Source organism: Centropristis striata, chromosome 11, assembly GCF_030273125.1.
Source record: "Centropristis striata isolate RG_2023a ecotype Rhode Island chromosome 11, C.striata_1.0, whole genome shotgun sequence".
NCBI classification, from domain to species: Eukaryota; Metazoa; Chordata; class Actinopteri; order Perciformes; family Serranidae; genus Centropristis; species Centropristis striata.
Window position 1 is genome coordinate 2107363 of NC_081527.1, and position 6440 is coordinate 2113802.

Here is a 6440-nt window from a genome sequence, read left to right on the forward strand (position 1 = left end):
TGCCTTGCCCCCCTTTAGATGGTCAGATCGCTGAGGTCAGCTCAAGTGACAGACAGGTTATGTTTTGATAAATCTTACATAATAAATAAATAAATAAACAAACAAACAGATAAACAATGACATTTTGTCACTTGTGGTGCTGAGTCACGTGACATGTGGTCATTGCCTTGCCCCCCTTTAGACGGTCAGATCCTGTCACAGAGGTCAGGTCACATCCAGTGACAGACACGTTATGTTTTGATAAATCTTGTAAGATGAAACGGCCGTCAAAGCTCTCCGGTGCTCAGTATAGAAAGAGAAGAAAAGAGGAGGAGGAGAAGAAGTCCCAATCTTTTTTTAAATGCCGTTTTGTGTGAAGACGTTTCATTAGCTTGCTAGCTAGGTTGAAATAAACAATGAAAGTGCAATGAAAGTTAAGCATTTTTGTAGCACGGTTTGCACTTTCATTGTCTCTCTTGTCTCTAACTTTGTTAGCGTCTCCAGCTGGGCTTCTTTGATAATTGACTTGTAAGTTAATAATTCTATAGACAGTTTTATATATTATGTATTATATTGCCTGGTATTGGAATCAAAAGATTCCCAGATCCTCAATACAAAACATAACCACGTCCAGAAGAAAGCAGGAAGAAAGGGGACAGAAGTGATTGTACTCCTTAAAGATACAATGGCACATTGTTTCTAAAAATGTAATGACTTTGATGTTGGAATCAAAGCATACCTTGATCCTCAACACACAACATACTGTAGCCTCCTCCCATAAAGGGGAAGGGCAGGAAGGGAAGTCATTTTTTGTTAAACTGGTTTAACTGATGGGCGTTGGGAGGAAATGTACCGCCTGATTACCTACCGGGTTGTGATAACAAACAGTCAAATAGTTTCGTTGGCAGACAAACACTGGCACTACCAACAAGGTTTCTCTGTCAGGTGAGTCATACATTTTAACTAAATTAAGTAAGTTCTTTTTTATGTATTTGCTGTGGATATTTTAGTGAGTGTATTAGTAATTTGGGTTTTCTCCACTATGATAGTGAATAATGTTTTGTTCAGAGATGGGCACAAATACATGAAAGAGTTTCATGTTTCAAATTAGAAATGTTTGCTCATCAATTGGAAAGAAATAAAATGCATACATGTAATAGTATTCTATAAGAAATTATATTACTACATTGTAGATATTGCCTTACTATAGAAACTCAACTTCCACATCACAGTTTTAAAGGGCCAGTCAGAATATTTTTGGACTATGCTTGTAGAGCAGGGCTTTCAAGTTATTTAAAAAAGACACAAAATGACAAAAAAAGGAAACAAAATGACAGAAAAAAACCTGAATTACTTAAAAAAGACACAAAATGACCAATAAAAGACACTAAATTACTAACAAAAAGACAGAAAATGACCAAAAATAGACACAAAATGAGCCAAAAAGACACAAAATGACTAAAAAAGACAAAATGACCAAAAAAAGACACTAAATTACAAAAAAAAAGGACATAAAATGACAAAAAAAGACACAAAATGACTGAAAAAACACTAAATTACTTTTAAAAAAGACACAAAATGACCCAAAAGACACAAAATGATGGGAAAAAAATCTAAATTACTTAAAGAAGAAACAAAATGGCCAAAAAAAGACACTGAATTACCAAAATAAGACACAAAATTATTTTAAAAAGACACAAAATTACCAAAAAAAGACAGATCCATGAGTATGTAGTGTAAGGTACAATACCAAAGTAATAGAAGAGCCAACAAAAACCCTAAAAAACAAGTTTGTGTCCCTTCATGTTGGCGTCCAGGGAGCCAGATGTCCCTGAGTCACAGGGTGTTGCTGGTGAATTAGTCCGACATGTGAAGACTTGTAGAGTCGAGTGATCTTTCTGGATTAACACATCCACGAGCACCAGAAAAGGTTCATTCATCAGGGTTTCATAAGCCAACCAGTCCGTTTTAATCAAACACAGACAGCCGACTGGGTGAGTTCATCTTCAGACGGGGTCACGGGATTTTAGAAGCAGGTTAATTACATTTTTTCCCAGCGACACTCCCTTTAATTAACATTTTCTTCATTTTCAAACAGACATGGGACCAAATGGAATGGACTACAGACGTGGAGACAGTTCTCCCAGAGTGGGTTGCCCTGGGTTACTGGAAGTGTTTCATCATGCAAATGATCCAGAATCTGGACAATGGACAATACTCTAAAGGATTAACTTGGTTCATGTTGAGAAGAATCAACACAAGCTATGCAACAGTTGCTGTAGCAATCAAAGTCATGTGATCGAGTAGTGACAGGACAAATTAGTCTCTGATTGAAGAGGTGAAAGATTATGATGGTCCCAGTAGGAGAACTAGGACCAGAACCAGGATGCTGACGTGGATTAATTGTTCAAGGGATACGACTCAACATCCCAGGTAAGATGATATTCTCTTGTAGTGTACAGTCTTTAGTGGTGCAAATGATTATACAGTTAGATTTGTCAGAAAAGGCTCAAAATACCTGAGTAGCGACGAGGATTCTTGTTGCTTGAAGTAACAACGAACACATATCGGCTCTGATTCAGACTTAATTGTAACCTTAAACGAATATCAGAGATTAGCTGGAACTAAAAATTACAACAACAAAAAAAGACACAAAATGACAGCAAAAAAAATGAAATTACCAAAACAAAATTATTTTAAAAAGACACAAAATTATTAAAAAAGAAACAAAATGACCAAAAAAGACACAAAATTATTTTAAAAAAGACACAAAATTACCAAAAAAGACACAAAATTACCAAAAAATGACACAAAATTGCCAAAAAAGACACAAAATTATTAAAAAAGACACAAAATTATTGAAAAAGACACAAAAATATTAAAATAGACACAAAATTACCAAAAAAGATACAAAATGATTTTAAAAAGACACAAAATTACCAAAAAAGATACAAAATGATTTTAAAAGGACACAAAATTACCTAAAAAAGACACAAAATTACCAAAAAAAGTAATTAAAGGGACCTTCCACACACATCACGGTAAAGTGCCATTCATATAAAACTCACATTAAACTTTCATATCAAGGTGGGGGCCACAAAATATCGTCACGAGGGCCACAATTGTAAATCATGAAGAAAAATGTAAGCTAAACTGAATCAGTGTGAGTTCGGTGATATGATGAAAGGTGCGGCTTGGTCACGTTGTTGACTCGCTGAAACAACGTGCAAATTATGTAATGAGTAATATCTTAATAACGTAATAACGTAATGACGTAATTATGTAAAAATAAGCTTCACCCGGAAGCCCTTTAGTCTTGTGGGCCTTGAAGAGCGGACCGCTTCGAGCACACAAAGCTTTGCATATAATTTGTATTTCTGGCTCTACCACTCTATCAGCTGACATGGTAAGGTGTTATGGTGTTATGTAAATGTTTAAATGTTTAAATGTTTTCCATACCTGTGCTTAGCGGCAGAATAACAGGAAAACTCACCTTGTTTTTGTTTACGTCGAGAAAAACCAGGTCGTTATCTCAACGCTAAATGCTAAGCTAACGGGCCGCGGTTTTAATCTCTTCTGCCGCTGAATGCTCTTTGATTAAATAAACTGGCTTGTCTACTTTGCCTACTGTCAGTAAGGGAAGTGTCTTCCTAGTTAGGCTACAGTAAAGACATTGTCTTCCATTTGCATTGAATTAAAGATAGTCGTTGTCGTGGCGATGTGGTTTTCCATAATGTCCGATCCCAACATGGTGGATGAAGCTAATCAGGGAATATCAGTCACAAGATAAAACCATCCAGCACTCAGTCTTCTACTTTTATCTTGTCACTTTTGAAACTTTTGGTTTTTTTAATTAGTTTATTCTTTGGTTTAGTTATTGTAGTTATTGAGGGCTGCCTACCTGGATGTGGCTAAATGCTAAAAGGTAAAGGCCATCCATCGTTGCACTTAGATCAAAGGGATAAAGGCTTATTTTTGTCTGATAAGATCTTTTAAGAGTTCTTTTTAGTCAGGATCTTTTATGTTTGACTGTTTCACTTGTTTGAAGTGTTTTAGTTCTTAATTATCTAAATAATAATAATATTACAGCTTGTTTCTGAGATTTTATGACCTATACTGAGTTAATACATGCTGGAAACTAGAATATCAACAGTTACAAAGCTGTTTCATCAACACTTACAAGAATTACAAGACACAAAAAGACACAAAATGGCTAAAAAAAAGATATAAAATGACCAAAAAAGACACAAAATAACTAAAAAAAGACACAAAATGGCACAAGAAAGACACAAAATGTTCCACTGTTTCACTTGTTTGATGTGTTTTGGTCCTTAATGATCTAAATCAGATATTACAGCTTGTTACTGAGATTTTATGACCTATACTGAGTAAATACATGCTGGAAACTAGAATATCAACAGTTACAAAGCTGTTTCAGCAACACTTACAAGACTTACAAGACACAAAAAGACACAAAATGACTAAAAAAAGACACAAAATGGCCAAAAAAATGACACAAAAAAGACACAAAAAACACAAAATAACAAAAAAAAGACACAAAATAACTAAAAAAAGACACAAAATGACCAAAAAAAGACACAATGTTTGACTGATTCACTTGTTTGAAGTGTTTTGGTCCTTAATGATCTAAATCAGATATTTCAGCTTGTTTCTGAGATTTTATGACCTATACTGAGTAAATACATGCTGGAAACTAGAATATCAACAGCTACAAATCTGTTTCATAAACACTTACAGGTATAAAGTCATTTATTGTTTTTTTATGTTGTTTTTTTAGTCATTTTGTGTCTTTTTCAATCTTTTTGTGTCTTATTTTAGTAATTTTGTGTCTTTTTTAGTAATTTTGTGTCTTTTTTAGGCATTTTGTGTCTTTTTTTTATCATTTTGTGTCTTTTTTTAGTCATATATATGTAAAACTGGTATTTCAAAGTAATATTTCTTATTTCAAGCATCACTAATAAATCATAACTTTGACATAATTTGACCTCTTCACATCCTTAAAACAAGCAGCCAGATGAATCAATAGTTTTATGATCAATGAATCAATAGAAGTGTGTATTGTTGTGTAGTGTGTATGTAATTAACTAGTATGGCTCAGAGCTGTAAACTGACACTTGATATTTAAACATTTAACATGAAACATTTAACAACAACAATAAAATAAATCACTTGTTATTAGTCAGAATACACTAATTCTAAGGTATTTGTGGCTTCATTCAGATTAGATATTTTTACTTGTTTAGGAAAGTCTTGACAAGACTAATTTTCTGGTTCCATTGGCAGATAATTTTGCTATTTTTAAGCAAAATACACCTAATTGTTGTACTTTTTGTCAGTTTTTTTTGTAGTGTAACAGTTTACTGCTGGATATCTGCTCCTCAGAGACTTTAGACATTTTTAAATCTCTTAAATCTCACTTTTTCCTCCCAGGCTTTCAAACCTGAGTGAGAAGAAAGTTGTTTCTGTGTGTTGTACTGTATATCTCATATCATATATTACTAGATGAAATGGTCTTTTTTTAATTTTGTCTTTGATTTGATTGGTATTCATTTATGTATCTTTTGTATTTTTTGTTGTTATTGACTAATATAAAGCACTTTGGTCAACCAGAACCAGAACCAGAGTTAAAGAGATGAACTGAAAGTGAAACTCTTAATTCTAATATAAAATATAATAATAAATCCTGCTGTTTCACCCTCAGGTTGAAGTCATTCAGGAGGAGGAGTTATCTCTTCCAGTGAGTAGAATTATACACACACACAATGTTTGATATTAACGGTGAAATATTGTTTATTTTGTATTACAGGGACATAAGTCTGTTTATTGTTTATTCTCTGTAGATCCAGTGTGAGAGCGACCCTCTAGCTCTGAACAGAGTGCTGGTGTATGGTGGTCGATCCAATGACATACATTATGTAAGTTTATACACATTATTAGTAGTTTTGATTGGACATTTTTTGTATATTTGTTTTCCAACCATTATGAAAAACAAAATATAAGTCTACTTCTCAACCTGGTCACTGGTTGGTCACTACTATCACTGTAAAAACATTTTAAAGTAAAAAGTAGGCGAGTTAATGCGTACTCAGTTAATGTTACTTCATTACATTTTTTTTTGGGGGGGGGGAAGGGCATATACATTTAACACTACAAAATATGTTGAATTAAATATCAATGGCTAGCCTTGATACGCAAGACTAGATCACTAATGAGATATAGTCTGGAGACCACCTATTCATTTTTCTGTAGTCCAGAACACAGAATAACCAAAACAGTCACCGAATTTACAAGAAAAGACAGAAAATGACTGAAAAAAATACACCAAATTATAAAAAAAAGACACAAAATGACCAAAACAGACACAAAATAACAGAAAAACATGAATTACTTAAAAAAAATACACGAAATGACCAAAAAAAGAAACAAAATTACTAAAATAA

General features: G+C 33.4%; 1 long non-coding RNA gene across 2 annotated transcripts; it reads left to right on the forward strand.

The window, feature by feature from the left end:
* The first annotated feature begins 870 nt into the window (after positions 1 to 870).
* Positions 871 to 6030, forward strand: LOC131980691 (uncharacterized). 2 transcript variants are annotated; one of them, XR_009395235.1, is made up of 4 exons: positions 871 to 924; positions 2078 to 2412; positions 5702 to 5737; positions 5841 to 6030. It is a non-coding gene; the product is annotated as an uncharacterized LOC131980691 (long non-coding RNA). The 2 variants fall into 2 exon arrangements; XR_009395236.1 differs by lacking the exon at positions 871 to 924 and adding an exon at positions 1554 to 1973.
* The last annotated feature ends 410 nt before the right edge of the window (positions 6031 to 6440 follow it).